Source organism: Branchiostoma floridae, chromosome 15 (genome assembly GCF_000003815.2).
Source record: "Branchiostoma floridae strain S238N-H82 chromosome 15, Bfl_VNyyK, whole genome shotgun sequence".
NCBI classification, from domain to species: domain Eukaryota; kingdom Metazoa; phylum Chordata; class Leptocardii; order Amphioxiformes; family Branchiostomatidae; genus Branchiostoma; species Branchiostoma floridae.
In genome coordinates this window covers 5,812,089-5,828,264 of record NC_049993.1, presented here as the reverse complement: position 1 = coordinate 5,828,264, position 16,176 = coordinate 5,812,089, and the positions used below count along the sequence as shown (strand labels likewise).

General features: G+C 41.9%; 1 long non-coding RNA gene across 2 annotated transcripts; it reads right to left on the bottom strand.

The window, feature by feature from the left end:
* Positions 1–431: 431 nt before the first annotated feature.
* Positions 432–5,133, bottom strand: LOC118432369. 2 transcript variants are annotated; one of them, XR_004833072.1, is made up of 3 exons: positions 5,107–5,133; positions 4,517–4,693; positions 432–516 (listed from the first exon to the last, which is right to left on the bottom strand). It is a non-coding gene; the product is annotated as an uncharacterized LOC118432369 (long non-coding RNA). The 2 variants fall into 2 exon arrangements; XR_004833073.1 differs by lacking the exon at positions 432–516 and adding an exon at positions 2,184–2,257.
* Between the last annotated feature and the right edge of the window lie 11,043 nt (positions 5,134–16,176).

Genomic DNA, 16,176 nt, shown 5'->3' with positions numbered 1-16,176 from the left:
TTCGTCTCTAGTGTAACAGCCCAAAGCAATCAAGCGTCATGAGAGGTACATTGTTTAACAAAAAGCGGCCACAGGTTATCATACTAATCGCAGAAGTACACTGTAAATAAACTTTTGTTGTTTGTAATGTCGCCATGTTTGCAACCGTTTAACGACAGCAGTTTCCCCCGGTTTTCCCTTCTAGCTAAAACAGCAAGCCTAGGGTTACTTGAAACGTTAAACACAAGTAATGGTGACGTTATCGTATGTTTTTTGTTAAACACGAAATAAAGAGAAGCTATATGAACAAGCTAAGATTTCGCCATTCGGTAAATATTTGGATAACCTTAACCTTTGCCAAAATGTATAAAAGGTCACGAACATGTGCCTAGTACTAACAACCACTTCGTACCATAGAATGTTACATAGCGTAACGCAACTTACCGGAACAATATGGCAGGCCGACTGGGGAAGACACAGTGTTTCCAGTTCTTCATACAGACCGGTGCACAAGCTTGGCGGCACTAAGTACACAACCTAATTAAATGTAATTCAGGGGAGGTACATAGAAAATTCAGACAGGGTCGCAAGTATTATGATGAAATAATGAAAGTGAACGCTTTATTGCTCTTGAAATGAACTATTTTCACAGTCTTTCTATGTGAACTCTATGCCATGTCTTGTTTAAACGTTGTCACTGTGCAATTCTACAATTTTTTTGCCAATTTTCCCACTTTTTACATGTAACATATCCCCCATTACGATCATTACTGGTACGTCCCTAGCCAATAGTCTATCGTGCTTTGTCACTTAGGGAACTCAATATGGGACATGATCAGATTGATGTCCCTCAGACAATTAACCCATGTAGAAACACCTAACTGACCGTAAACTGGTCCACCTGAAAGAATTCTTGACCGCATTATAAAAGAGGTTCGCACGGCGATAAATCCAACAGAAGTAATATAATTCCATACAGAACTTGATGTAGACTGCAGATTTCTTCCGTAATTATATTTTTTTACGTCTTCTGCAAGAGTGTTCTCCATAAAAAGGCGTTGTTAACAAGTAACCATGCGTTACATAGCGTAAAGCAACGTACCTGAACAGCACGGCAGGACGACTGAGGAACACAAAGTGTTTCCATAATTTCATAAAGACCGGTGCATTAGCTAGGCAACACTAAGTGCAAACTCCAAATTCAATGTTCCTAAGGGAGCAACTCAATAATACAGACAGCACCGGACTGCCCACAACGCTCATACAGCTTAGTGGGGTCTTTGTCTTCGTTTAGGAAAGCTAAAAGAAGTTTTGAGAGTGAATTAAACACCCACAAGCAGGGACCACAACCGGAAAACAGGTGTTTTGATTCCCAGCCACATCTTAAATATATTATCAACATTTTCGTCCACCGTGTTGTGTCTAAACAACGTCTTCTGATAACTGCCCTATATTCATACAGGCGCGTTTGTGTGTAAATGTCGCGAATTGATATTTTTAGTTCTTCGGAATGTAGAACGGACGGGTTCGTGAGACCTGCGGTAAAATGAATTAGTTACCCATTTCTGCGCGGACCATTTGTTGAACAATTACGCTTCTCATGGAATTTATGACGTGCACGGAAAATGTTGTAAACTAAAAGGAGTTCCAGCTTGTGTTACCGTTCAGTATCTGATAAACCTGAATTTGGTACAGCCGTATTTTTTTGTTTTTATTTTTGTGTTTTGTCTATATTTTGTCACACGAAAAATCGCCCCACTTCTAAATCTCGCACACATGTTAGGAGGCACATAAACGTTCAACAAGCGTACAGACATAATTACGTAAGGGCTGTTTATTGGTTAATTCACACAGCTATTAGCCTATTCCACCTGAACTGGGGGGGGGGGGGTACACCAAAAGAAAGAGGAAGGGTGAAAACAACATTCATGGCTGTCATGCCTTCTCTGTCCGCACAGGGGCGCATTTAACTAACGTGGATAATGCTGATCTCTAGATACATAGGACAGCTCTTACTTATGTCCCTTTCCTGTACTTTATTCTGGGGCATTAATATATATCAATCCTTGTATGTTAATGTTCATATTCAACTTTTCCTTCCCTTATCTAGTACCCTCTCTCCACCAGCTACCCTTAACCGTAATAGCAGGATTTGTATGAAGTCTGGGTAAATGGTACATTCATTGTCGTCATCCGGATCCAAAGCCACTGCCAACAGAAGCGCTTTGCACCCACGTGACTTTGACGAAGGTATTGTTCGCCATGTTGGTTGGTTAACCTGAAATGTGAAGGCAAATTTGAACTACATTTTAATGCCATATATACCAATGTTACACATTTCGATTTGTAACTTTGATGTTACCATATGAGACAAACCGAAGGGGGGTGGTAGGTGGCTATAACGTTCTTTCTTTCTTCCTTGAAAACTTTACTTGAAGTTGACTTCACACTAAACTGGCCAGCAGGAATAAACGGTGTTGATAGGCTGTCCCAATGAGGACATGTTGAGTAAGCTGGTAACACTATAAGTCGCAGGTGTATAAACTGTCTGAACCAACAGCCGCTGTAGACGGAATCCCTTATCAAACACTTCATCTATGTACGGCTCGCGATATCTCCAAGCAGATGTGAGGTGTTGGCTAGTTTTAGGTGACTTACACATTGCTTGTTATGAACGTATTTCTCAGTGACAGCAACATTTGTAGTTATGTGTTCTCTTGGGAGACCTACGTAAGTCAAAAAAAGCGTCTGTTACCTGTATTCTCAATGATATCATGATAGTATTTTGTCTCATTTGCAACAACAAGAGAACTCTCTCACATGAAAGGTAATCTTTCTCATAAACAAACCGTACCGCTTAATACACATCAAAGCGAGTATAAACCAGTAGTGTTGTTTACAAAGAGCTTTACTAAAACAGTGAGAGGTGTGCTTTATACTGTATTTGATTCCCATTATCTGCAATGAATACACTAATTTGTTTACGATTTTGTGCTGCACTTGGCATTCGTTGGTGCAGTGAGAAACAACATTTACTCTAAAATATAGTTGGATTTGTATTGATTTATACACGAGTAAGCATACAAAAGGTTGATTAAGAAATACTTATAAATCTCACACTTATGTCATTTTTTTTAAAAATTGACCTGACACCCACACCCTATTCTTTCTTATCACTCCCTGATCAATGTAAGAGACACGTTTTTGAGAACAGGTAAAACTATACATAACAGGCTGTTTTTTCTTCTTTCAATTTTTATATCCATGTTTTTCAACCGTAAAAGATGCCATCACAGCCTAAGTACCTAGAACATAAGGGGGGGGGCTGTAACAACTGTCGATATCACCGATATAACGGTCTGAAAAAGCGCAAGACAATGAGCAGTGTGTTGTCAACACTCCATATTGTGAGACGTAGAAGACCTGGACATGTGTTGGGCAAGCAAGGAGTTTTAGGGCACCCAGAAGTGACGAGTGACGACCTACCTGGCAGCAGTGCTACCCGTTAACCTGTTGAATGCCACCCAGTTTGTTCAGATATTGAGGAAGAAATAGACATCTGGAAGGTACTGTGTAAGAGGAACCGATCTGTGTGGTTGTTTGGGTCACAACAGCGAAACATGGTATGAGAGGAAGATGGAAATATTTACGCTCCTAACCATATTATTTACCTTCATAGGACGGCTGAAAACGGGTGAAACGATCTTGATTTTTTTTTCGTTATGGAAATACATGTAAAAATACAAATAAACGGACGAGGACAAAGTGACGGAGGTATTTAACAGCTATGTCCACATTTTGTTGGTTAAAGAAGCACAAAAGCGGTCAGACGGCTATACAGAAGAGACACAAGTGAAAAATCGTGCGACGCTGGAAAAATTTTGAACACCATCCGATGCGTTGCGATGGCTTGCGTTGCTTACGATTTTCTTGCGATGTACTGCGCTCATCGTACGATATGCGGAATAGTCCATCGCAAGGAATCGTACGCGCTTTGTGACCGGGGCTTTACCTTCATAGGACGGCTGAAAACGGGTGAAACGATCTTGATTTCGTACCCTGTAGGTGGTCATGAAAGTGATTGAATTCTGCAGATATAGATGGTTTGTCATTGTTGATGGAAAGCTTTTGAAAGGTTGGAAAAAAAGTGTGCCGATTAAGTTATGTACATCGTTTCCTATGGGCTAAGTTCTTAACATAATGTAGAAGCATTTACGTAGGTAAGCTAGATAGGGAAGGGATCACTGTACGTATCGCTTACAAGAGAAAATGGAGTTCAGAGTATATTGTACCTTTTTCTCTTTGGAAGATATAAAACATAGTGAAGACTGATAACCTACGATATAACGTACTTATTTTTGACGTTAAAGAGATGGGTGCAAATCATACTTATGCCACGTATACTACCACAAAATAACAGACATTATTTCAGCCGGTCGTGAATTGCAACGTGGAACTCAGTGTTTACTACAGAAAAGCTGTACTGACAGAATTGGTGTTGAAATGATAAATGACCACTGCATCACAACATACCCACCATAGACGCCTTTTGTCGGCCAGTCAAAACTTTAATGTCTCCCGACACCTCCTTCATTTACGGCTATGTTTCTCACTGATAGGGTTTCATGCAGAGGATTGTCCGACCTGTCGTTGGTTCCCCTTGTTCCTCCCGTCTTAGCTGGAAGTCTTTCAGGTGGTCCTGTCACCGACATACCTGGTCAGTAAGGCGATATGGTAAGGCGAGAGCGCCACGTCCTGCCGCTATTAATTTTACATCAAAATAAACAAATACAGGCGCGCGTGGTCTGCACTTTATACGGGGGTCATTCATCAAAAACCGACGTTACACATTATCGCTCGTTTTCTTCATCTGTGGGTCGGAACGGCTGGTTTTGTAAGGGGGTGACAACGCCATAAGTTCTACATTCCTATTGGGGATCGTCACCTGCGACTGCTTAATGTTACCTGCCATCTTTTTGCACCGTCAGACGAGGACAATGTGTCGGAAGATATGCTCAGGTGTGGTTGCTCTGTGAGTGTCAGTGCGGAGACCTACCTGTCATGTCTTGTAAAAGTGAGAACGGAGTGGTAAGATGTTGAGATAAGAAGATTCACTCTATGACCTACTTTTGACTGTCGGTTATTGGTCTATTTAAAGCCCCGGTCACAAGAATCGTACGACGTCCTTGCGATGGCATATTACGCCTATCGCACGATGATCACAGTGGATCGCAGTTAAATCGTAAGCAAAATCAGCCATCGCAGAGCATCGCAGAGCATCGGATGATGTTCAAAATTTTTCCAGCGTCGTACGATTTTTCACTCGTGTCTCTTCTGTATAGCCGTCTGGCCGTTTTTTTGTGCTTCTTTAACCAACAAAATGTGGACATAGCTGTTGAATACCTTCCTATAATATCTTTAACTGTAAAAATAAATTAAAAAAGACCATGACAACAAGACTATTACAAGGAAAAGTTCAAATCAAGCGTGAGTACTGGTATGGTTATCTCGGCCTGCATGCCGGCTCTGCGTGTCAGGCTCTTTCGAAGATTGTATCATGATATGCTATCAACAAAAAGATGCCATCATACAAAAATCATATCATAAGCATTATATCATATATATTTCCGACTCATAGAGCCTGCCTTTATGTTTGAGTTGTCCCCATGGTTATTACGATTATGGTAAACTGACCCAAGACCGACAAGAGCTGAGATTTGATCTAATTATAAACTCACGTGCATGAAGCGATCAAACAATTGTCTGCATCACCTGTGCGGGGCGCGCTGTTCTCTGGTTGCGATTGTAGCAGTTGCGACTGATATATTTTCCCTTTTCGTCAATATCGACAATATCAGGGAAAACTGAAACCATCACAACATGCTAAAAATTCATAAATGTAAAACCTCATCAGTAGACAAAAATTGCCGTAATGAAGTCTGATTTGGGGGCAAATAAAATCTTACGACGATAGCGAAATTTTGAACATGTTCAAAATCCATTTCAGCTCTATTTTCGTCATAGGAGGCTCCCCGATATACTATGATTTACCTCCGATTGACGCAGGTACGCTCTAATGACCTCATCGTACGATGCACTACGATTCTTGTGACCACGGCTTCATATATTTAAACCATTGCTTCCGATTCTTCCCCGACTTACGACGTACTGCGCTTATGCCGCGCATAAAACCTCCATCGCAGTCAATCGTACGATTCTTGTGACCGGGGCTTTAGTCGCCATTGCTCACAGCGCCCCCTGGAATGACTGCGATCAACAGCACTGTCTTTTTGTACCGTAACCATTCCCAGTAACGTGCACGGTAGGAGACTGGAAAAAAAGGAGAAATACTGGGATTCACTTTCTAAACCCTCTGATCAGTAGGAAGGGTTTTAATCGCTTGACTATGCCAACCGTATGCCTAAAGCATTACTCACCCTGCCCCGTTAACAGGTGTATTTCGTTCAACTTTTCGGGAGTTTCTTTGATCAGAGAATCGCATTTACTATCTTTGCGGGTGGCTCCATTGAGAAAGAAGTTTGCTAAAGGTAGTGGCAACATTCTCTTATAGATCAAGGTGAAAATTACGTTCATTACTTACTGATTTGAACATTCATTTCAAGGAGTATGCAAACATTGCGTTGGCCAATTAGGGTGATGGCAAATACGAGAGGGCCCGCTGACTGGCGACGTCCTTTCAACACGCAGTATACAGAATGGCGCCCATGGCCCATGGCTTTCCAGCGCCCGCTCCACCCAGCCAGCAGATACAACGACCCGTACTCGGACTGGTTCCCCGAGTTTCCACCACGGCCATGGTTCCAGCCAAACTACAACGAGGATTACCACCGCTTCCGTACAGACGTCTTGAGTGGTAACTACAACTATGATGTTTACTAAGTTAGTAACTAAGACCGACGCTGTACCCTAGCATAGATTTCGTTAGTTAGCTAATACACTTGTATGTAAGGAAAGTCATTGTTACTAATTCCAGTAAATGATGAATGTATTATATGTTTTAGTAAAAGGAATACAACTGTACTATGCACGTACTATTAGCATAAGCAAAAAGCACTTTTATCGTAAAAGTAGGGTCAACAACAACAGTCCTCTCGTGAATATTTATGAGGTGTTCTCTAAATATAGGCTTCTGGAATATCCACGGTCTTGGAAAAAAATTTAAGGAAGACATTTTTAGAAGTAGCGTAGATAGCTTAGATTTCTTCTCTCTTACCGAAACCTGGAGTGATGAATCTTCTGTAATTGACATCCCAAATTTTCAACACTACTCCTCCCTGAGAAAAAAACATCGAAAGGCCAGAAGAAATTCCGGCGGTATTATCTTTTATTTCAGAAACGAATTGGCTAAATATGTAAGAAAAGAGCGCACAAAATCAGATGACTTACTCTGGGTTAGAGTATCCAAGGAATTGTTTGGTTTATCAAAAGATGTCTATATATGTACCGTTTCTATAAGCCCACTATACTCTAAAGTGCACCAAAGAGCGGATGACTGTATTTTTGACACTTTGGAGAGGGACATAGCGTCTTTTAGCTCCAAAGGCTTTGTAATACTAGGGGGCGATTTTAACAGCCGAATTGGTTCCTTACAAGATTGTATTGAGGACCCCCTCGACTTGCAGTTTATGCCTGAAACTCCATATTCTAACTTTGATATCCCCAAAATCAATTCTGATAAAAATCCCCCAAATGCCTTTGGCAAAAAGCTAATTGATCTCTGTGCCCATTCAGACCTCCGCATCCTTAATGGTCGTGTCTTGGGCGATCTAAACGGCCGCTACACTTGCTATCAGCCCAAGGGCTGCAGCACAGTGGACTATACCATTGTAAGTAGTGATCTCCTCCATAACATTAATGTTTTCAAAGTTCATGACTTAACAGAACTTTCGGATCACTGTCTCATAACAACGAATATTAGTACGCCACACTGGCACTTTCAGGACGCAAAAATACCCAAAAGTAAACTACGTCCTCTACCAAAAAGGTTCATCTGGGATTCAGATTCCGGCGAAAAATTTCTCCATGCTCTAAGTAGTCCGGCGATATCTGAACAACTAGATAACTTTCTATGTGTTGAACAGGATACGACACCAATAATTGACGAAGAAGTTAGCAAGTTCAAAAAAATTCTTGAAATGGCCGGAAGGATGTCATTAAAAGTAAAAAGTAACAGGACACCTAAAGGACAAAAACAGAACAAAAAATGGTTTAACAAAACTTGTTATGAGGCCCGCAATGAACTAAAAAACCTTAGATACCTTCTTATGCACAACCCTAAAAACCCATCCATTAGAGGTAGCTACTTCAAGAAAAAGAAAGAATTTAATAAGCTAGTTAGAACACGAAAACGGCAACATGAAAACAGCTGTCTGATACGTCTTCAAAATCTTCAAGAAAATAATCCCACCGCTTTCTGGAACCTACTCAAAGAACTGAAAAAGTCCGATTCGGCACATCAAGAAGACCTGTCAACTAACACATGGCTTAATCACTTCAAAACCATCCATAGCGAATCCAGATTAAAACAAAAAACCTTCGACTCTAACTTTGAAAAAGAAATCATTGACAAATTTCAGACACTGCAGAAATGTAAACCGAGTTCAGAGCCCCTGGACAACCCAATTACGGCCTCAGAAATTAATGATGCAATACAGGCCCTCAAAAACAAAAAAGCTAGTGGAGAGGACATGATAACCAATGAAATGCTCAAAGCAGGAAAAAGACTTCTACTCACCCCTCTACTGAAGTTATTCAATAGTACACTTTCGAAGGGAATTTTCCCCAAAATGTGGACCAAAAGTTTTATTGTCCCCATCTTCAAAGCAGGGCGAAAAGATGACCCAAATAATTACCGGGGAATCGCAATTTCCAGCTGCTTAGGAAAACTGTTCTCCTCTATATTAAACAAACGACTGTCAACCCTTTTCGAAGATAAAGAAATAATCAAACCAAATCAAACAGGATTTCGCAAAAACTACAGAACATCTGATAATATCTTCATTTTGAAAACTCTTATATCAAAATACACCCAGTCAGGAAAACGTCTATTTGCTTGCTTTGTTGATTTATCAAAAGCCTTTGATTCTATTTGGCACGAGGGACTGTTATATAAACTTCTTTCCAGTGGGATCACAGGCAAAGTTTTTGATATAATCAAAGACCTGTACAACCGATCCGAAGCTAGCGTCAAAACTAGGGAAGGCCTTAGCGACAGTTTTCCTATTGAAATTGGTGTCCGACAAGGGTGCGTTCTAAGTCCCACATTATTCAACTTGTACATTAGCGATCTCATTGATAAACTCGATTCAGTAAACATAGATGCTCCTCTGTTAAAACACTCAAAATTGACCAGCTTATTTTATGCTGACGACATTGTCTTGTTATCTGAAACTCAAGAGGGACTGCAGAACGCAATTAACACTCTTGGCCAATATTGCCAAAAATGGAAATTAACAGTCAATCTAGCGAAAACAAAGATTATTGTATTCAACAAAAGGGGCCACTTATTTTCTAGCTTAAATTTCTCTTTATACAATAAAAGGATAGACATTGTTCCAACTTACTGTTACCTAGGTATTATGTTTACAGCAGGTTGCACATTTAGTACTGCTGTAAAGAATCTACAAAAGAAGGCCCTAAGAGCATTATTTAGTATTAGAAGTACATTAGGAGAATCTAGATCTTCTGTATCACTGCATTGCAAATTGTTTGACACATGTGTCCTACCTATTTTATTGTATGGATCTGAAGTCTGGTGTAGTAGCAAATTGGATGACAAATCTCCTTTAGAGTCCGTCCATCTGAAATTCTGTAAATACATCCTAGGTGTTCGAAGGAACGCTAGTAATTTTGCAAGTAGAGCGGAACTGGGGCGTTTCCCCTTGTGGATTGAAGCTCAATGCAGAATGTATAATTATTATTTTAGATTAGCCAACGAAGTGCACACAGGTAGTCTTCAATATGAAGCTTACATGGTACAGCAGGAACTAGATAGTCGTAAAACATCCTGCTGGTTATCTGATGTAAGGAAACTCTTAGAGGAGTCCGGCTTTGCCTACCTATATATAAACGGTCACTCTAACGTACCCACTCATCTAAATCAACTAAAGCAAAGGTTGAAAGATATTTTCATCCAAAGATTCCATTCAGAACTACAAGCGATTGGACGAAAAGAAAACCAGGGAAACAAATTGAGGACGTACAAAACATTCAAAGAAACATATGAAAGAGAAACATATCTAAACATCTCAAGCTTTGAACATCGCAGAGCTATGTGTAGATTTCGCATAAGTGACCATCCGTTACATATAGAATCCGGCAGGCATAACCGCACTCCTTTAAATGATAGAACATGTAAATTCTGTGACCACTTGTATATCGAAGACGAGACACATTTTTTACTAGATTGTACATTATATGAATACGAACGCCAATCCCTATACAATGCCATACGAATAGACAACAATTATAAGAAAATGTCAAGACAAGGCTTATTCAAGTACTTGATGTCATGCACGGACGGTCATGCTATTGACGCAATATGTGAATATGTCTCCATGTGTTTCAAAAAGAGAGAAGAACATGTTAGATGCAGCCATTAACGATTGTAACACATAGTGTCTTAGTTCCCTCTCCATTTAGCCTAGTTTAAAATCACTGTATAGCTTAGCCTAGTCTAAAACCATTGTATTAGTTAAGTTTCTTTTTTCTCTGCATCCATAAGACCACATGAGGTCCTTCTGTGCATTTAGCCCTCGGGCATGAATATGCAATAAAGATTATTATTATTATTATATATGTCGTTCTGTCATTATGACGAGAAATTAACTGTATACTAATTGACGAAGTATCGATTTCATGGCTGCACGAGCGTGGTTGTGGCTGTGAATTGCACACTCTGGTCAGAACATCCCGCCAGAAACGAGCATTTTTCGACACAAGTCAGCCAGCTGGAAAATGAAGGCTTACCCTGTGCCTAAATAGAAACGGAAGTAGAGATAATAAACAGTAACATTGCGAATTTACATGGACCGGAAGGCCCTTTAGGTTCAGGCAAGTACTAGTAATAACTATGACCCAGGTGTCAGCTGTGAAGGCCCATATAATCATGGTATTTTCACGGGCCACGGTCGCGATTGTGGTCTTGAATGAGGGCTGCCCTATGCCTGACACGGTGAGACTGAGGACAACTGCCTTACACCATGGCCAGGTGCAGTGGTACATCGGCACTGTTTCTCCGTGTAAACTGCAAACATACAACTAGTATTTCCTTTGTTTCACTGCTTTTCGTCATAGAAAAAACGTTTTGTGTTATTTTCACACCTGCCCGAACACCTGTTTTGGAGGGCTGGAGCGTTGTAGGTACGAGGTTGAGGGTCCAAACGGCCAGAAGGCGTCTGAGCGGGCATGTGTTTACTCTGGAATTAGCGTAGTGAGAGAAGTGGTTGTGAACAAGCTTCTGTTTAAATCTGGGTACAAACCCTTGGGCAAGAACATTACCGTTGTTCAGAAGATGTACATGTGCATGTACTACGACGCGATATTCATATATGCGCTATTGTGGTCATTCGGGACGAGATTCGAACTTTTTCGTGGCCATTCCTGTACGAGGGGCGTTCAATAAGTAATAACTCTGACCCACTTCCAGTTGTCTGATCTAGATGAAATTTTGCATGTGTAATGATTCATATCTCTATAGTATGATGTTGCAAAAAAAAAACTCTGAACTAATTGTGGTTTCTGATTTACTGGTGTTTGAACTGAGTTAGGTGTGAAATGGACCAGATGTGAAATGGAGCCAGTTGAGTGTCGCGCAGTGATCCGGTTTTTGTATTTGAAAGGACGCACACCAAAGGAGACTTTTGATGAAATGAAAGAAACTTATGGTGATGATGCCCCATCATATGACCTTGTAAAACGCTGGCATCCTGAATTTAAACATGGCCGGAAGTATGTGGAAACAGCTCCCAGACCTGGTCGTTCCTCTTCTGCCATTGATGAGGCATATGTTGGAGGACCAACCTGGGGTGTCCTACAAAAACGGTGTCTAGAGCTGCATCAAACGATGGGAGAAATGCATAACTCTGGGTAGTTTCTATGAAGAGAAAGAATAATAACTGTGCCAAATTTCATTTATCTCCTGCTATGGGAAATGAGTCATTACTTATTGAACGCCCCTCGTATATTCGACCGTACGCGTGCGAAAGTCTCGAACGGTTTGAAACTGAAACGTGCATGTGTTTGCATGGAAGTGAAAGTGTTGATTAAGTCTGAGTGCTCACCAGCTTCTATGTTGGAACACCGAGCAAAACAACAAATGTATAGAATGGAAAACCGCACAAAGATATTTCCTAGTATATATAAAGCTACAACCCCAGCAGGTTAGCGCGTACGTACAATGTACGTACAGTTACTTTTCATACCGCAGTGCTGACAGTCTCATTGGCTCTTTTCTGCTCGCGAAACTGTAGACGTCTAACAAATTTCCGTCTCCTAATTTTGGTGCACAGTGACTATTTTGTGTCCTAAACAAGCATGAACGAAATATGACCTAGAATAACAGATTAACTCCATTCGTCGCAATAATACACTACTGGCGTGCGTCAGAACACTATGATTCTCTTATTTTCCATTCAGCAACTGTCTGTAAGAACAAAACAGCAAACAGAGATTATTGTGGACTGTTCTCTCTGGCGCCTGTGATCGCTGACGCTTGAAGGAAAAGGTACGCCTCAATCACTCCTTAAGGAATCAACGGATAACTTCTTAAGACACTTTCACGCCAAACAAAGATATTCCTGTACAGCAGCACGGCTTACTGGTGTTGGTATAGAGGTGAACAAAGCTCGTATTTTGTACCCACAATGTCTTCGTTTAAAGTCTTTAGAAACCTGTGTAAACTCTGACCAATTCTGGGTGCGATTTGCGGTGCTGTTTGTCTTCTGGTCCATTTATTGGAGATGGCTTGGCGTGAATGGCGGCCGTTTGAACCTTTTGAAACTGTTGTTTTTCTCCTGGGGGATTGTCGGTGGGGCGGCTCCGAGTGACGTGGACATGGGAACATGACCACGGGAAGGCCGTTCGTTGATATGTCCCAAACCGTCAATGCCTCCAAGCAGACTCCTTAGAATGGTTTTGTTCGAAGCAACCATACTAGTGTCTTTCAGGCCTTGAGTTGAACTTTACAGACAGCTTTGCACTTCTATACACCGAGCTTGAGATTTATGGCATGAGATTTATCATTGGTCGCTGTGCGATCTTGATTATGTAGATTCTTTACGCAGGCTTTTGCAAGAAGCAACCAAGCACCAACAAGGATCTTAGAGTTTTCTTTTCCTACTAAAGAAGGTATACTGTATACAATGTGATTGTCAGACATGATACAAGCGATACACCTGTCGTAGACCATTCGGGCACATGTATACGCCATATATGACTAAGAATCTGAATTCGAAGATGTCCACAACAATGAGCAAAAGTGGTGATTCATTCAAGAATCGGATTGCAGTTAACCAGTCATGATCCACCAATACGCACAACCAGTAGACAGTGAAACACTGTTCGACTTTTGTCTATTGTTGTAGTTATTAGGGCGTAGTAGGGTTAACCGTAATCGGCTTAAAAATTGTGCACATACATACTGTACTTAAGTTAAAGATAGGCAGCCCGGAAGGGCCACTGGGTTTCATACTGTCCCTAACCTACAAGTAGACGTAGGGAGGACAGAAAGGTTTTCTGAATGCGCCGTTTTCTGAACTGGACTTCGTAGTTAATTGGCTGAACCACAACTCGCTTGTAACAAACGTTTTATCATCTTGGAAAAAGTTTCAAGAAAGTGATGCTATACTTGAACATATCACAAGACATGCATACATGTAGTGCCCCTCAGTGCGGAATGTATTTCTTAAAAGCAATGCTCTCCTTGCCCTTTTGGTATGATTCAAGATGTTAGGGCACTCCATTCCCACAATCGTTTTTGGTGTACCAGTTGTGTCATCAAACCAGCATTTATCAAGACAAGATTTCTTTTCAAACAAGTACGGCGTCTCCTTGAGGTGCCTTTGGTTCCAGTCACACTTGGACAGCCACTCCAGTAAGACCAACGAATTCATAAGAAAGACCGGGCACACAAAACATAACAAACAACATATGCAATAAACGAAGACCGAAGGTTCAAAGTGTTCAGTCAGCTACAGGACAGTTGTATGTTCTTGGTGTTGTCCCTGCCGCACGTACCGCGCGCCACGCGTGGGGTTACCGGAGAGAGTGCGAACAAAGCGGCAGTGCAGCTGATATGCCTGGTTAGGGGTGATCACACCTCCGTCTCAGGAAAAGAAAAGAAAAGGGACTGAGATTGTCTTCTTAGATGTTTTTGTTTCTGTACTTCCGATCTGGCCCAGAGCCAGCTGGATCTAGCCGTTCCATGAGGTGTGACAAAGCGTGGACACTGTCGGCCGTCCGGCATGTAGGACACCGTCAGGCACACTCCGGGGTGACGGCATTTGGCACGAACAACCTTCGTTCAAACTCGGGTTCGGGAGATGACCTGGCCTCATAGCGACCAAAAGTAATAGAAAAGGTTGACCTTTCTTGTAAACTGCAAACATACAACCAGTATTGCCTTTGTTTAGCTGCTTTCGTCCAAGAAGAAAAGTATTGTGTTATTTTCACACCTGCGTGAACACCTGTTTTGAAGGGCCGGAGCGTTGTAGGACAGTGTCGGGCACAATCCGGGGGTGACGTCACTTAGCACGAGCGACCGTCGTTCAAACTCGGGTTCAAGAGATGAATTAATCTTCTTGAGGCCAAACGTAGAACGTAGATTGGCCTTTTGACCAATTATACCACCTATCAATGGCACTAGTGCATGCACTATACTACCTTAATTGATATCCAGAGATGCACACAGGTCAGCGACAGCAAGGCAAGAATGTTGAAAAGCAAGTGGTCCTTGCTAATGTTGAAATATCGTCATTCAAACCCGTATCCAGGAATGTTTTGAGAAATCATCAACATCAACTATTTTAAGATAGAGCACCTTACCTAGCAGATTCTTTCCAAACTGCAGTGTTCTCTCTAACTGAAAATTCGATCTTATGACGGAATCTATGGCTATGCTACATGAGATTTTTATGAACGACTATCTATGTGGCCTGTGCCCGTTTACAGATAAGCATACTATCGCAAAATTACCATTTTTCCTCACATTTACATCTGATTTGTGTTCTTTACAGGACGTCATCCATAAGACGAAGTACCCTGGGAAACCAGCTCGAGAAGCTTCGCAAATAAGAGTTACCGATCCCATGCCTAACGCGCGCCCTCCCGCCTCCATGCACCCGCCCCACTACCAGCTGGCCCCACTTACGCCGGTCCCAAACTATCGCTCGCTTCTCGAAAGAGGCAAGTGATAGTTGGGACCAGCTGGTTCGTGGACCGGCGGGTGTTAGGCGGCGGGTGTTCCGTGCGCGCGTGTTACAATGTAGGGATCGGATCGGTAAACTTTGCGTGCCTCGTTAGGAGTCTGCGTTTTCCCAGGGTAAAGACGAAGTTAGCCTAGCCCGAGTGCGGCATGTGGGGTGGCTCCTGTATACCCACAAATTACCCAACAATGCTGTAATTATGGTCACAACAAGCGGACCTGACAACTGCCACATTTCTCCGGCCTGATGTCATCTGTTGCAGGTGGAGGTACAGGTGTTTGGCGGGACCTCCCTGTCGCGGTTCAGCGGGCCTGAAGTGCGCGTCTCCCGCCCACCCCACCGCACAATGCCGCGCGTTTAGTCACAACAAGTGCTTTGAAAACACCACGGCATTAGGTTTGTAAGGGTAACAACGACAAGGACAGGGTAGCTTGTTTTGACCTGTAGTGTGTAACAAATCACCAACAAAACGTTTACCAAGATACTTAACAAATAGCTAGTTGATGGCAATTAAATCCATCCATGCACAACTTATTTTCAACAGTGATTTCAACATTTTTCATAAACTTGAAGACCTGTTGTTCGTGTAAACAGGTTATGTGGAATGCGGGGTCGTCTCGGTTCAGAACAGCTGGTCTCCTGGTATATACGTTGTGGTGCGAGCCAAAATATCCCAACTTTCTATTGAATATTCACATGCACATGTACAACTACAGTTCAATTAAGACATGCCCTGCCCCACCTCATGTTATTG